Raw genomic sequence first — 16734 nt, 5'->3', positions numbered from 1 at the left:
TACATCCCAGGAGGTACATTTTTGCAAGTTTTTCTTTTTACGAATTCGCCAGAGGTCGCTGTGAACGCTTTTTCAGATCTCAAGTTTCTCTTATGAATGCTATTCGCGCCTACTGTTCTTGTGTAAGTCCACCAAAGGCCGTTGTCAACTGACTGACTGATTGATAGGCTTCCCCCTTCCCTAAACCCAACCGATAGTTTTTTCAAAAGCACTTAATGACCAGCGCCCACCACCTTCCCTAAACCCTACCAACAGTGTTTTCAATAGCAATTGAGAAAAAAAGAAAAGCCCTCGCAACTGCCTGATTTTTACCACGTTTTCAGATCTTACCACATTCTCACCCTGTTATTTACGTGTTTATTTTACAATTTTGCCTTTTTTGTTGTTTTACCTACTTTCTGGAACCATTCTTCACCGAACCAGAACCTCATCGTCGCCTCCGTCTGTGTCTCAAGTCCTCTAACAAATGCAGTGAGCCACTGGTGAAACTGGTAAACAGCGGAAAAGCCATCCACACAGAGGTGAGCGGTCAGCCGGTGATGTTAAAAGGAACAAAAGCAGTCGGCGGCATCAAACTGCCCCATAGAGTTAGTTTTAAAGATGAAATTCAGCCATACGCACCTCTGGCTACATAATTTGTGCTCTCCAGAAATGTATATAGGGCTACATATTCACAATGAAACTAATCTAGATTAGTCAGAGACAATGATTGTGATTCTTGTGTTATTTTGTTTGATTGACAGACCTAAACTTAATATATTACATAATCAAAAATGCTAATTTTTTTAATAATAACTCACACATAAAAGACTCATGTTTTGTTACTGGATGAATCAGCATTTTTAAAGAATCTCTTAAAGATATTATTTATTAACAAATACACTTTTTCAATCTTTATTTAAAGCATCAAGTTGCTTTCAAACTGTGATTTTAATCCAGTATCATCAAAACACAAAAAAAAAGACACAAGCTATACACGATAACTGCTCTCTCTTTGCCAAATACAGAGATGAATGCACTGCTGTAATTGCTGAAGGTACAGTATATTAAACATGCAGATTGTGATCATGTTTAATTAAAACAATGTTTTAACCATTAATCTTGCAGGTCTTATTAAAAAGAAAAACATGCAATTTAATGAAAAAAAAATAAATATAAACAGAAAAAAAAATGAATTGATTAATTAAATAAAATAAAATTCAATTAAATAAAATTAAATATAATCTGGCAAGACCACGTTTACAATGTTTACAAATACCATTTGAATGGCGTCCTTGTGATATGTTGATGGGAGTGAGAAGTGGCAAGATTTCAACACTGACAGCTCTTCTCAGCAGTTGTATCGGAAAGTGTCTTGGCAATGTGCTGATGCTTATATTGTTTCTATAGCAACCAATGTAGATACACTGGAAATTGACTACGCTGTCTGAACAAACTTACAGGATGACAGTGAAGATGGACAATTGTAATGATAGGATTTGAAAACCAAACTGGATATACGTGCCACAGAAGAAACAAGGTTACATTGCAAAAACAGCAAAAGATACAGCAGAATTTTCACTGTTCATAAATCCAAAGTTGTGCTAGTTGTCATTAGTTAATGCACTGTGAGTTATTAAGGATTTTATTTTCATTAATAAATGTTAACAAAGAACAATAAGTACTGTTATAAATGTATTGTTAATTGTAATGTTCACGTTAGTAAACACATTATTTACATAAAATACTTAACAAACCTTACTGAAGATCACAAGTTACACATTCCTTAATAGAATAAATTATATACATAATTACAGTGGCTGAGAGAGCTTAACATGCTGCAATTTAAGAAAACAATTACAAAAAACGCCAGCAAATTAAGACAAGATCTTCATCTGTTTGACAGCACAGGTGCTGCAAATCCTCACAATGCACACATATTTTTAAAAAGCATGTTGCATTTTCTCACAACACAAACAAATTAATAAAGCGTGCTGCATTTTCTCACAACACAAAAATGTACAAAAACACGTTGCATTTTCTCACAACACTTTCAAATAGCACAGAACACAATGGAAATGTTTCAAGGGGACCCTAAAATGTGACAGACCCTGCTAGTTAGGTTATGGTTATTTAGGCTAACAAAATACAAAAGACACAATAATCAAGATGTTAAAATCAACAAAACAAAACAAAACAAAAAATCACCTTTCAAAGATTAGCTGCAACTTCACTTCACTGAGCAATAGTCACAGCACAGCAATGTCCTTCACGTTTTTGGGTTGAAACATTTCCGTTGTGTTTCAATGTTTTTGCAAATTTGATAAAATAGAAACTTATTTCTAATAACTGATTTTGCCATGATGACACTAAATAATATTTGACTAGATATTTTTCAAGACACTTCTATACAGCTTAACGTGACGTTTAAAGGCTTAACTAGGTTAATTAGGTTAACTAGGCAAGTTTTGTTCTGTAGACTATCAAAAAACAAAGCTTAAAGGGGCTAATCATTTTGACCCTAAAAAATAAAATCTAAAAAAATTTAAAAATTATTGTATTCTAGCCGAAATCAAACAAATAAGACTTTCTCCAGAAGAAAAAAAATATTATCAGACATACTGTGAACATTTCCTTGCTCTGTTAAACATAATTTGGGAAATATATAAAAAAAAAAATTTATCCAAAGGGGGGGTAATAATTCTGACTTCAACTGTACATTATTTAAAATTAATTTAAAGGAAATGATAAGAAAGAAATACACATTTATCTAAATACATCCATTCTGCTTAAAGGTATTGTTGTAAGCTATTTATGTTTCTTTCTTCAGTTGAAATCAAAGAAAAATATACTGAAGAATGTTGAAAAATAGGAGCAATTGACTTCTATAATATGTTTTGATCATGCTATGAATGTCAATGGCTGCTTTTCCCCCAACATTCCTCAGAATACCTTGTAAAGAAGAAAGAATTTAATAAAAGTTATAACCGATTGCGTGTGGAAATGGTGTGGGAATTGTAATTATTGGGGGAACTATGCCTTTATAAATACATAAAACACTGTAAAGGGCTTCTTTTAATGACTTCTTTAAATAACTTAATAACTTTCTAGACAGCAACGTCTCAACAATGCCCGAGTTGCAAAAAAAAAAAAAAAAAAAAAGCGTTCTGTCATACTGTACTGCAAGAAGAAAGAAAAGTTGAGCTTCTATCTTGCTATTAAGAAAAAAATTGCATTAAAAGTCAGAAGCGCTATAGCTTTTTCCTAGAATGATAACAGCACAACTGTTCGTGACAGCTTGATGTTAAAATGTCACTGTAGTCACTATTGTATGTTTACACAATGAAAGAAGGTCTGCGCCGAAACAGAACAGAACTCAATACATTAATCCCCAATATAAAGCTTTAGCTCTCTCCTGACTGACAGACAATTTGTTTAGGTGGAGCGCTTCTCTTGTTAAACAAAAGCAGCAAAGCAGAAGTTTGAACCTGAAGTATGACTTGCTTCAGAAATCCTGACAGGAAAGTAAAAAGCGGAAAAAGTTTGAAGCGCGTGTGTGACACGTGCCGCCTGCATTCTCAATGCTGGAGTCAGTATAATATAATTGAGTTTATGAAAAGCTCTCTCTTTCACACCCCCTCATTTGTATTTTAAGTCTAACAGGCATGTGTGATTCCACCTAAGCGTCTAATAAACGGGGCTTGTTCTTATTCCTCCTATCTCGAGAGAAAGAAGAAAAAGGGACAGAGTGGCGGTAATGAAAATGGTTTCTCTTTTGTTCTTTGACTGAGAACAGGAGCAAGAAAGGTTGTAATTTAACTGCTACGAGCGCCATGAAGACATTGGATGTAATAATGGCTTTTGCTATCTAATTTGTGTAGGGATTTGCCTGGACACAGTTGATCTCCATAGGCCTTAATGCTACACTGCTCCTGAACGCGAGAGAGAAAGTGAACGAGAGGTGTGAGCCTGCGTTACAACAGCAGATGGAGTGAAAGTATTCGCCGTACAGTCTAAACGCACTCCTTAACCTTTCTATTTCAGGATGAGACATGCACGCGTGGACAGGCTTTCAGCAAAATTCAGCGTAAAGGTCAATAAAAGTTCACGATCAAAACTAAATCACAGTTTTGGGGAAATAAGAAGTTCAGCCTTTAGGTGATGTACGCATCATCAGCCGAGCTCTATATTAATGTTGCTTTTAGTTCTGAAGTTGCTTGGCAACCGTAAACAGCCTGCAGTCAGGCTAATGAACTATATCACTTGCCGGAAGAACTGTTAATTGTAATTATGATTCATAAGGAGCTAATTCGGGTTGTTTAATTCTGTATTATGACAATTATTCTTATTATTTAAGGTAATATGAGTAATTAATTACTGAATGTTAGTGGCTTTTATAATATGCGTAATGTCAACACTTCATCTGCGCAAATACTTATGCTTAACCTGGACAAAACAACAATTCAGTCACCAGAAGAAATGTTTATTGTAATTAGTATTCAGAAGAAGCGGTTCCTGCTTTTTAATTCTTGATTGTTTGTATTATTTTAAGCTAATATGTATACTACTGTAAATTTATGAACATTAGTGTGTTTGATAATATGCCTGCTGTCAACACTTCATCTGCACACAAACTGTATACACTTAGCCTGGCCAGAATAACCACCTTTAACCAGCATGAAACCACTTTGAAAGGGTCATGATGTGAGGAAATCAAATTTTCCTTCATCTTTTGACATACTGTACATGCAGTCTGTCTTCTCTTATTTACATCGAGCTTGTGGTGTGCTATGAAGAAAGCTTTGTGAGAGCGCAGAAGTTGAGCTGCAGACAAGGCTGTAATCAGCTAAAATGCTCATCTCTGCAATAGGTTAATATGAATATATTATTGTTTACATTTAAAAAACATATATGTTTATGGATACATTTTTTATGTTTTTAATATATTTTTAGTTACAGTTTAAATAAAGGTTAGTAAATATGGTATTTTCTTTATTGTTTTTAAAAAATATAATAAGAAAATAATAAAAAATAAAGTTGAAATAACACTATTCATTCATTCATTTTCCTTCAGATTAGTCTTTATTTCAGAGGTCACCACAGCGGAAGGAATTGCCAACTATTCCAGCATATGTTTTATGCAGCAGATGCCCTTCCAGTCGCAACCCAGCATTGGGAAACAACAGCCTGAACTCACGAGGACTATAAACTAGTTTACGTTTTGTCAGTTTAATGGTTAATTCATACAATTCTACCACTAAACTGTTCAGTCGTACGAAAATGTACTTTTTTTTAAATAAAGCATGGCACCCAACCCCGCCCCTAAACCCAACTATCATTGGGGGATGAGCAAATCGTACTAAATTGTGCGAATGAGAATTCCTACGAATTAGCCACTAAATCTAAAAGTTACGAGTTTGCGTGAGATTGTATTGGAAACCCATACACACTCAATTTAATTTCTTCAATTCACCTACATCACATGTCTTTTACTGTGGGGCAAACCGGAGCACCTGGAGGAAAGCCACGTGAACACAGGGAGAACATGCAAACTCCACATAGAAATGCTAACTGGTCCAGCCGGGACTCGAACAAGCAACCTTCTTGCTATGAGTGCTAACCTCTGAGCCACTGTACCACCTGAAATAACACTAAATGAATGCAAAAACCCTGACCTCAGATTATACATATCAACAAAGGCATATCACAACCTCTTTAACACACAGCATCCTGCACCATAATGTATTATTTACTAATAAAGTGATTAAATATGTCCAGCGATGCATTTTAACCTTAAAACCTTACATGTGAGGACAGGAAAGTGTGTTTGACAATCTCCTGAGATCAAATTCACAAACATAACACTGGAAGTTTGACCAAATTCTAAATTAGCAAAGAAAATAGGGCAGCTTTCAACTCCAGGGAAGCTGAAATAATTCTGATGTGTATAAGCGAGAAAGAGAGAGAGAGAGTTTTTGCCTACATTTTGAGGACCAAATGTGCCCAGAATCACAGTAAAAGCTAAAATCACCTATGCTGAAAGAGTAGCCAATATTCCCGATAAGGAAAACAGCTTAATAATCACAATTTATATGAAAGGTAGATTTGAGGATGAGGTTAGAGGATGGAGAATATCACAGAAGTCACTGTGAGAGAAAGTGTGTGTGTGTATTTGTGTTTAGAGATTTGAGAAATGTGTCAGTGTTTTGAGTACCAAATTAATGCTTTGGAAAATTAGGACAACTAAATCAGTAAACGCGTGTGAGAGTTTAGCATGTAAATAAAGTCAGATTGTGAGTAAAATAATCTATCTTCCAGCACTCTCTGTATTTCACACTCAGGGTTTCTGCAGTCTACGAAGGTCCCCTGTTGGTCAGATCAACCCAGGCTCATTCTGATTACGTACCCCTATATACATTTCTGGAGATCGCCAAATATGTCCCAGGAGCTACGTTTTTTTTTTTTTTTTGCAGCTTTTGTTTTCACAAAACCCCTAGAGGCCGCTGTGTATACTTTTTGAGATCTCAAATTTCACTTACAAGTGCCATTCACGCCTGCTGTTCTCACGTAAATCCACCAGAGGTGCTGTCAACTGACTGACTGACTGACCGACCGATCAACTCCGCTCTGCATCTCAAATCCTCCGACATATGCAGCAAGCCACTAGACAAACTAGTAACAGTGGAAAAGCCATGCACATGGATGTAAGCAGTCAGCTGGTAAGCAAAAAGGACAGCGTCATGCCACCCTGTAGCATTCGTTTTAAAGACGAAATGCAGCCATATGTACTTTTGGCTACATAATAAGCAGAAATGTATATAGGGCTACGATTTCAGAATGTTGGGTTAGATAGATATTCAGGTCCCCACTTAGCATATGTTTAAACAACAACAACAACAACATATTTGCAGTTATTTTATGAAGAAAAAAAGAATCTTGAAAAAAACCCTGGTCCCCTCTTGCCCAGTATAGAGCGACAGTTCCCTCTTAGTAAGGTGTGTGTATATGTGTGTGTGTGTGTGAGATTAAATTTGGCCTATTAATTATTTTGAATAACAGTCCACATGGCAAAGATCCGTCAAGCCCAAAGCTGTCAGGCTGGACCGTCAAGCGAACAGGTGTTAGCTCTAAGGTAAAAACCAAAAGCTGTTCATCCATCAGTCTCGCAGTTAAATAGTGTCTTTCCAGTGCCTGTCCACCCCACTGCAGGACTGAAGAATCTGTGGCCAGCTGAACCAACCGATAGGCTGCGTACTGCAGTTTGCCAGTGTTTTTCTAGCCTGGATATGGAGCTCAGGAGCAGATGTGCAGCTTTAGTGCAGCTGCGTCTCTGTGAAATGTATTTACCAGTCTGCTTCTTTGTATAATAAAAGACAAGTGTCATTGTCTTAAGTCTTTTCATCACAAGAACAACATCCTAGTACGGAAGAGGAAGAGGTCTTGCGTTTGTGCGAAAGCTAAATTAAAGAACAGTGTTGAATCACAGACTATAAATCCGCGTTCCTAAGTGACAGTTCAGTGGTGGTAACCCTCTATCGCACCATCTGCCGAGCCTCCTGTGCTTATATATACGAGATTATTTCCTTAAGGAGCTTGCGGTGCCAAAAGGACTGATGCTTTTAATTGGAACTCAAATGCAGTGCAAACAAACACATGCAGATGAGTACACACAAACACATACACACACTGGCGCTTGCGGAAAGCACAAGTTCTGCCATCCAGAGGCTGGCAACAGCTGTTGGCAAATAATGTGAGGTAATGTGTGACTCTTTAAAATCGTTAAAAAGGCAGCTCCCAGAATACTGAGAGTGTCAAATGATTAACTGAAATAAACTTGGTTATATGATACTGAGGAGATCTTATATCTAAGATCTTATAAGAGTCTAATATATGCCGGGTCTGTTTTGCTATGATTACAAATAATGGGTGCTTATTTGCTAGTTGATTTATTTAACATATTGCAGGCAAATTACTACAAATGTTTATGCAAATAACCACTTGTACAAGTAGGAAGCATGCATAAAGCAAGGGTTTCTTTTTTTCATGCTATAACTGTACCAAATATTATTCACAATCTGTCACAATTAATTGGCAATATATATATAAAATTTCAAATATGAATAAATAAATATATATATTAATATCATATATCCCGATCTGCTTCCCACACATAGACTTTACTTGGGCGAGCAACCCAGGTATATCAACGGCTGCCCAAGTATATTTAGAGACATTTATTTTTTTAATGCTATCATCCTTTTACACTTTTTTTGTATCCGCCCAATAGTCAAACATTGCGATCGATTAACAAGTAGAATAATCTGAATTATTAGCTCCCTGAATTATTAGAACCCTGTTTATTTTTTCCCCAATTTCTGTTTAACAGAGATTTTCTCAACACATCTCTAAACACAATAGTTTTAATAACTCATTTCTAATAACTGATTTATTTTATCTTTGCCATGATGACAGTAAATAATGTTTGACTATATATTTTTCAAGACACTTCTATACAGCTTAAAGTGACATTTAATGGCTTAACTAGGTTAATTAGGTTAACTAGGCAAGTTAGGGTAATTAGGCAAGTTATTGTATAATGATGGTTTGTTCTGTAGACCAGTGTTTCCCAACCATGTTCCTGAAGGCACACCAACAGTACACATTTTCAACCTCTCCCTTATCAAACACACCTGAATCAACTCATCAGAACATTAGAAAAGACCCCAAAACCTGACACGAATGGGTCAGATAAGGAAGACATACAAAATATGTACTGTTGGTGTGCCTTCAGGAACAGGGTTGGGAAACACTGCTGTAGACTATCGAAAAAAGAAATAGCTTAAAGTTGCTAATAATTTCGTCCTTAAAATGGTGTTTAAAAAATTAAAAACTGCTTTTATTCAAGCCGAACTAAAACAAATAAGACTTTCTCCAGAAGAAAAGAAATATTATCAGACATACTGTGAACATTTCCTTGCTCTGTTAAACATAATTTGGGAAATATTTAAAAAAGAAAAAAAAATTCAAAGTCGGGCGAATAATTCTGACTTCAACAATATATATATACTCACAAACTAGAAAAAGTAAGAACAGTATGCAAAACGCAAATAAAAAAAGAAAGTACTGATTTCCAAATTTACTTTGACTTTTATTTCATTGCTGACAATATGAACACAAAATATTTGATGTTTTGTCTGATCAACCTCTTTTCATTTGTAAATAAACATCCTTTCCTGTCATTCATACCTGCAACACATTCAAAAAAAAAGTTGGGACAGGATCAATTTAGGGCTAGTTATCAGATAAATTAATGATGTGATTTGAAGCAGATGATGTAAACATGATTGTAAGTATGATTTGGTACAAAAGCTGCGGATGAGGAGGATAAAGGTGCTTGACTGGTCTGCCTGCAGTCCAGACCTGTCTCCAATAGAGAATGTGTGGCTTATTTTGAAGCGCAAAATGTGACAACGAAGACCCCGTACTGTTGCCCAGCCGAAGACTTCTTTACAAGAGTAGGACAAAATGATACCTTAAACACTTTATTGCTTGGTGTCTTCAGTCCCTAAACGTGTTGTGAAAAGGAATGGCAACACTACAAAGTGGTAAATGCTTTCCTGTTCCAACTTTTTTTGAAATGTTGTAAGAAACAAAATTAGAATAATGTATTTTGAAAAACAAAAAAATATCATAAAGAGGACAATAAATAATGTATTGTCTGCAGTGAAATACAAGTCAAAGCAAATTTAGAAATCACTACTATTGTTTTTTTTAATTTGATGTTTTTATTTGCGAGAGAGAGTTAATATATTTTCTTACTTCATTCATTTTATTATAATGCATTTTATATTTTATTCTATATTATTTTATTTATCTTGACTATAAATAAATAAATAAATAAATAAATAAATAGGCCTAAGTAAATTAAAATAAAGTTATATATATATATATATATATATATATATATATATATATATATATATATATATATATATATATATATATATATATATATATATATATATATATATATATATATATAAACAATTAATACATTAATAATACTTTCTTCATTCTCAAAGCCAGCCAAAATAATGTTAGTCATTCTCTCTAAAGTTTGTCTGCTTCACAAAATATCATTTTAATTTAGATAATACATAAAGTATAAACAAATCAGTATTGTACAGTAAAAAAAAAAAATCACCTGTTAGTACAGAATGGAGCTGTTAATGAACAGGCTGTGTAGTTTAATAGGATCTGCTCATTGCTTGTGAATCACAGACATTTTCCCTTTTATTTACAATACTGAATTGAATGATGGGAAATTGATCTCTGCTCTGTCATCTTTAGATGCTTAAAAATGTTAACAAGGTACAATTTATTGACATGTTTAGTTTGAAAGTTAAACTGTCAAGGTCAGTCATGTAAATGATGGTACAATATCGGTGTAATAAGAGAGCTCCCAGTACATGTTCTATTATTCTTACATATTCATTTCTCAGAGTATACAATACATTACAGTCTCTACATTTTCAAAGTCTCCACAGTTCTGCCAAAATAACAGCACAGTGCACAACACCAATCTAATACCCGCTGAATTAATTTATAATCATTTGCTCACACAGTCCCCGTTTCTGAAATGACTTCCAGGACTGATAAATCCTGTGCTAAAAATGCTGTGCCACTTAATCCATTTTCACTGACACCAGTATTCTCTTTGCAGATTTGAAGACATACCACAAATGACATATCCATTAAACTCACAAAAAAAGATCCACTTCAAATTCTTGAAATGCACAATCCTCAATTAACTGTTCATCAAAAAACTTTGCAACCATTTTTCACAATCTTCCTCATCACGCCCAGCATTTTACATCATTTTCCATGTACACAATAGAGAACTGCTGGCTTCTCCGCAAAATGCAGGTGAAATCAGGTTTTACTATCACCGTGGGTACATTTGGAACACAAAATGCAGGCAAAACCTGAGCGACACACACTAAAACACTCTAATTGCAGAGGCAACACCTGTCATATCAGTGCCAATCTACAAGCAGCATCTCTATCCCACGATGCCAACATGATAGTAAGGGCCTGGACAGTGTCCCCACTAGAGGCAGCCAAATTGGACGTTTCACCTCACTGCATGACTACTAGAGAGCCACTCCAATGGCGGACCTATTAGCAGGACAGATATAGCTCTCCTGGGAAGATGGAGAGAGAGCAAAAACCCAACGGAGGGGTAGGATTTTACCAGCGCACTAAGTAAGAACAGTATATTTTTTTAGTTATCTATCTTCATTTCTGTCAAGCGGTTTTGGATCACACCCACATTAACCTCAGCTATTAAGTTCCTCTTATTCTCTCCTTAGCGCTGTATTAAAATCTAATGCTTAAGACTAATGCATTTGCCACCATGGCATTTTTTTAACACTATGACAGGCTAACAGGAGGGACCGTTTGAGACAGATATGCTGAATAAGAGACTACGCCAAGTCCCCTGGGTGGCGGGATTCATTACTGCATTGTATTAAAAATACAACCGTGCTGAATAAGATATTGATCACGCTGGGCGGACTGTGAAGCTGCTCGCAGAATCGTAATAATGGTGTAGAAATCACTCACTGCAATTTGTTGCAGCCTAAATAATGTTTTGATAAATTACATGCCAACAGTGAAAACACTTCCTTGTTGTTGGTTTTTTTTTCTCCCTCAAAATTACAGATTACACACTTTTTTAAAGTGACAGCTTGCCAAAAATGAAAATGTGATTTTAATCTACTCACCCTCAGGCCATTTTTTTTCTTTAGTTTAGCATTTTTAGCTGAAACAATAGTCCTTGGTGGTTTATAAAGTGCAAGCCAATGGCTACCGGCACTATATGAGAAAATGCCAGGCATATATACATTTGTGTTGCCAAAAATATACACAGGCAAAACAAATGCCCAATACTATCAGATCTAATGAAGTGAAACGATCATATGTAGAGGAAACCGAACATTATTTACAACTGTTGTAAGTGTGAGACTCATGAATACACACGAGCTGTGGATTAAAAGTGATAATGTGTCGTTCTGCTAACACAAGTGTCCTAATCACAGTGTAACTATTTGCGTAAATACTGAGTAATATTAATTAATGACACATACAGTATTTACTATACGGTTAAGGTCAAGATGACGGTTAGGTTTAGGGTTAGTTGCATGTAATCATGCATAATTAATTGTAATTACTATGGTAAGTAGATGTAACAAGATACCTTAAAATGAAGTGTCACTGTAGTTTTGTACACAGACTTATTTGTTTGTTTGTTTGTTTGTTTGTTTTTTGGCTCTCAACGTGCCAATATCAATATCTTCTTTAATGTTCTACTGAACTCATCTACTTCTTGTCTGACCTAAGATTGATTAAAGGTCACCTATGATGAAAATAAACTGTTTGGACAGAATTGTCTGTATGTTAGTGTGTCCACTGTCATATTGGAGTTATATACTGTAAACCCAACACATCTCTTTTTTAAATTTCATGAAGTTAAAATAGGACCCACTCTCGAGGTCCACCGAATTAATTGAACTAATTGACCGAATTAATTGACATGTCCACTGAACTTTTTTTTTTTTTTTTTTGCAAATAAACTGGGATTCAAATATTTGTTCCAACTCTGTGATTTTTTTTTTATAGGTTTTATAAGTTTAAAACGTTTTTAAAACAGCATGTTTGTAATAAAGACAGTAAAATCCCTATGTAATTTTTAACCGCTATCAGTGGAGAGACTCATCATTTCAGAAAGGCTTGAATAAACAACCACAAATATATGAAATAAATGTACTTTTTTTGACTAATGAACTGTATTTCAGCTTCATCTGAGTCTGTTTCTATCACTGTGCTGTTTATCTGACGTAACACATGATGAGTAGCAGACATGGACTTGGGAATGGTGGGCAGGAAGAAGCAGCTCATTTACTGTTAAAGACACAGGCTACAAAAATACTGTAATCAGACACCAAAATGGGCAGATTCTGGAGGATATAATAAATAATCTGATGGGCATTTTGAGCTGAAACTTTACAGAGATATTCTGGAGACACCAAAGGCTTATTTTACATCTTGTAAAAGGGGTAAAACAGGTGCCTTTGAAGTAAAGTAAAAGTTTTATTTTTGGTGAATTAGCGCATTCAATCTGTCCCTTTTTTCTCCGCTTTTTACCCTCAGTGACACGAGTTAGACATATGCGATTTATTTGCCAGTTTGTGTGTGAACTAAAAAGCAGCATTGTGTTGTCTGTCACTAAATGTGATGTTCTAGTCGATGTGCTCTGTGATTTGGCTGTTACACAGCTGAAGCTCCTCTTTCTGTGTTTTTTTTCCCCGCCGTGCACCTGATGGGCTTGAACAATTTGCTCGGCTGGCAGAAAAAAGCATAATCAATCGGGAGATTACAGATAAAAGGCTTTAAAACCAGCCGACCAAGGCACTTTCTACTATAACAATTACACCTAGGCCTACCTCAGGTAGCGCCAATTAAACTGCAAGAGAGTGAGGGGGTAGAGAGAACACGAGACAGAGACAAAAGAAGAGAAACGGACAGAAAGAATTTGCAGTGGAGGAAAGAGCAAAGTCAAAGGGAGTCACTCGGCGGCCATATTGATTATGTTTCTTGTGCAGCTAATTCTATCTATACTAACATTTTAACATTAAACATTCTGTGCAGCTATTTCCATCTATAGCATCATTTAAAAATTTGAAGTCAGTGTTTTGAAAGAAATTATGATGAATATTATTATTATTATTATTATTATTATTATTATTATTATTATTATTATTATTATTATTATTATTATTCAGCAAAGCATACATTTGTAACACTTTAAAAGGCTTACCATTATTTAGCAACATTAGCATGAACCATTAATAAACAACACTCCTGAGTGTATGTATTAAAATGATTGGGTTAATGTTCTTTTTATTTTTTCTAATGCATTATTAATATAAATTATATATTGTTAGCCACCCTTTGAATTTTTTTTTCTTTTTTTTAATATTTTCCAAATGATGTTTAACAGAGCAAGGTAATTTTCATAGTATGTCTGATAATAGTTTTTCTTCTGGAGAAAGTCTTATTTGTTTTATTTCGACTAGAATAAAAGCAGTTTTACATTTTTAAAAACGATTTTTGGTCAAAATTATTAGCCCCTTTAAGCTATATTTTATTTCTGATAGTCTACAGAACAAACCATCATTATACAATAACTTGCCTAATTACCCTAACCTGCCTAGTTAACCTAATTAATCTAGTTAAGCCTTTAAATGTCACTTTAAGTTGTATAGAAATGTCTTGAAAAATATCAAGTCAAATATTAGAAATTAGTTATTAGAAATGGGTTATTAAAACTATTATGTTTAGAAATGTGTTGACATTTTTTTTGTTTCCATTAAAGAGATCAGGTAAAAAAACAGTGACAAATAATTCTGACTTCAACTATATATATATACATATTCAGCCCTGGCAACTATTTCTAAGTGTTTAATAACACTGATAATAAAAAAAATTATAATAAATAAACGAATAGATAAATAGATAAATAGATAAATAGATAAATAAATAAATAAATAAATAAATAAATAAATAAATAAATAAATAAATAAATAAATAAACAAACAAACAAACCTTCCCAACTTAGCAGCATAGTCACCGAGTTTACAGTAAAACTAACCCAGACAAAACACTACAGAAACTCCAAAATATAAGAGACATGGTAATGAAAGAATGAACCGCAATTTGCTCAGGTTAAAAGAAAAAAAAAAATAAAAAACTGTGTGTTTCTCTTGGGTAGGTGCACATAATCTGTACAGCTGTAAAGCATTCTGTCATCAAAACCGCCGAGTGCAGCCAGTCCCACACAAAGGCCAAGGACACAGAGTCCTCCTTCATTCACTCTTTCATCTTCATTTCTCCATCTCCCTGACACTCGTCTTCTTTTGCTGCTTTCATTCCTTTAGTTTAAGCCATCAACCGGTATTCATGGTGAAGAATGAAGGGGGGCAGTGAGGAGAGAGGCAGAGAGAATGAGAGCGACATTCAGCAAAAACACTCACAGAAAGATTTTACTTGTATGTTTTTGTGCATGCAGAGTCAGCCTTTCCTATAGGTGATACAGGCGGTCGACTGCAGCCTTGACACAACGGAGAAGGTCTTGTGTGAAAGAGTATTATAAATGAGTAAATCACGACATGGGATGAAAAAACTCTACCGAAATTCTACAGAAAGAGTGTGTGTTGAGCAAATGTAAAAAAAAAAATGTCAGAGTGTACAGCATAGCTTTTAATTAAGTATAGTGGTTAAATGGTTAGCACTGAGCGAGAAGTTCGAAGGTCAGTTGGCATTTCTGTATAGAGTTTAAAAATTTTAAAAAGAGCAAAATTCAAGAAAAACAAAAAATGTATACAATTTTGTTGAAATGTTGTAGGTTGTCGTTTTGTTTTCCAAATAATTAGCATCAAATTAAATGTATTATCTTTCTATTTCTAAAGATGTTCGGTGACTAAAACATTATTTTAATAAATATATACATTTAATAAATGTGTTTTGTTCAAATGCACCAAAACAAATGCCTATATTCACTTAAAAAAAATTGATAAAAATATTCATTTTCAAAATGGCATGTACTTATGGCATGTAAAATATGCTAAGCACTGTATATTAGTGCAGTCTATACCTGCTCCTTTCTGCATATGTGTTTCAGCACCTGACCTCTTTGAGTCACACATGGCTCTGGACAGAAAGAAGATCGTGTGCGTGTTCGAATGCATTCATGTACAGCAGCCGGAGGAATAATGCCTGCTGTCTAAACTGTGACCATCACCATTACCGTTGTCAGGATGATGTCGTCAACATCTTTCTACATCGCTTCAACCATATGGCCCTTTCCTTCATTCGCTCTACCGCCACACAGGCCCAGTTAAAAACACTCAAATAAAGTAGTTCTCTGGTCCGCAGAGAGTTCTCACATCCTTTTCAAGCCATTTGAAGTGTTTGCATTAGCCTCATTATTATCCATTATGGTGCATTTGCAGAAATCTTGAAGGGCAGCGTACTATTTGTACCAGCTTACCGTCTGACAAAAGAGCACCAGCAAAGAAAAGTAAAATGTGCTGGCCTGGAAATACAGACCTTGCTAGCCTCTACATATCCTATTCTCGTGCAAAGTGCAGAGTAAACGGAAATATCGGACCCAGTGCCACGTCTTGTTTCCACAAAGCATTGTGGGCAAGTGTGCTTTGAGTGCAAAACATATACAGCTCAAGTTTGGGACAGGACTGCCCTTTAAGCACAGACTCTGCAAGGCTTGTTTTCCCATCGTCCCCTTTCTGATCTCTCTCTCTCTCTCTCTCTCTCTCTCTATTTCTCTGGGTCTCCAAATGAATGCAGAAATGGTCAGCGCAGGTGTTATTTTCCAGTGGCCCATGCAGCTCTGCAGGTGGACTATATGCTTGTCACGCAGTCCATTATGTCTTGCACATGCGCTGTGCCTCCGACCCTCCATTTTGCTAGAAATGAGAGGTAATTTGAGGCTCTATAACATCATAAATTCAATAGCGAAAACACACACTTTAAAGATTGCCCCCCGCTGAGTCAAATGTATGTGAAAAAGAGGTCTGTCTATAGAGTGACTCCCAGGGCAAGCGTCTCATCTTTGACAAACAGCCAGACCGAATGTGTGTGAACTGCACAATAAACCGTGAGGGGTGATTGACC

The 16734-nt window shown here is 35.3% G+C and overlaps 1 protein-coding gene across 1 annotated transcript in view; it reads right to left on the bottom strand.

Moving 5' to 3' along the window:
- The window catches only part of cdh4 (cadherin 4, type 1, R-cadherin (retinal)), a 435394-nt gene that overhangs the window by 233209 nt on the left and 185451 nt on the right, over positions 1 to 16734 (bottom strand). The gene's annotated exons all lie outside the window — the stretch shown is intronic.

The sequence above is a fragment of the Danio aesculapii genome, chromosome 11 (assembly GCF_903798145.1).
Source record: "Danio aesculapii chromosome 11, fDanAes4.1, whole genome shotgun sequence".
In the NCBI taxonomy this organism is placed as follows: domain Eukaryota; kingdom Metazoa; phylum Chordata; class Actinopteri; order Cypriniformes; family Danionidae; genus Danio; species Danio aesculapii.
Note: the sequence above shows the minus strand (reverse complement) of the source record. Positions and strands in the feature narration are given on the sequence as shown.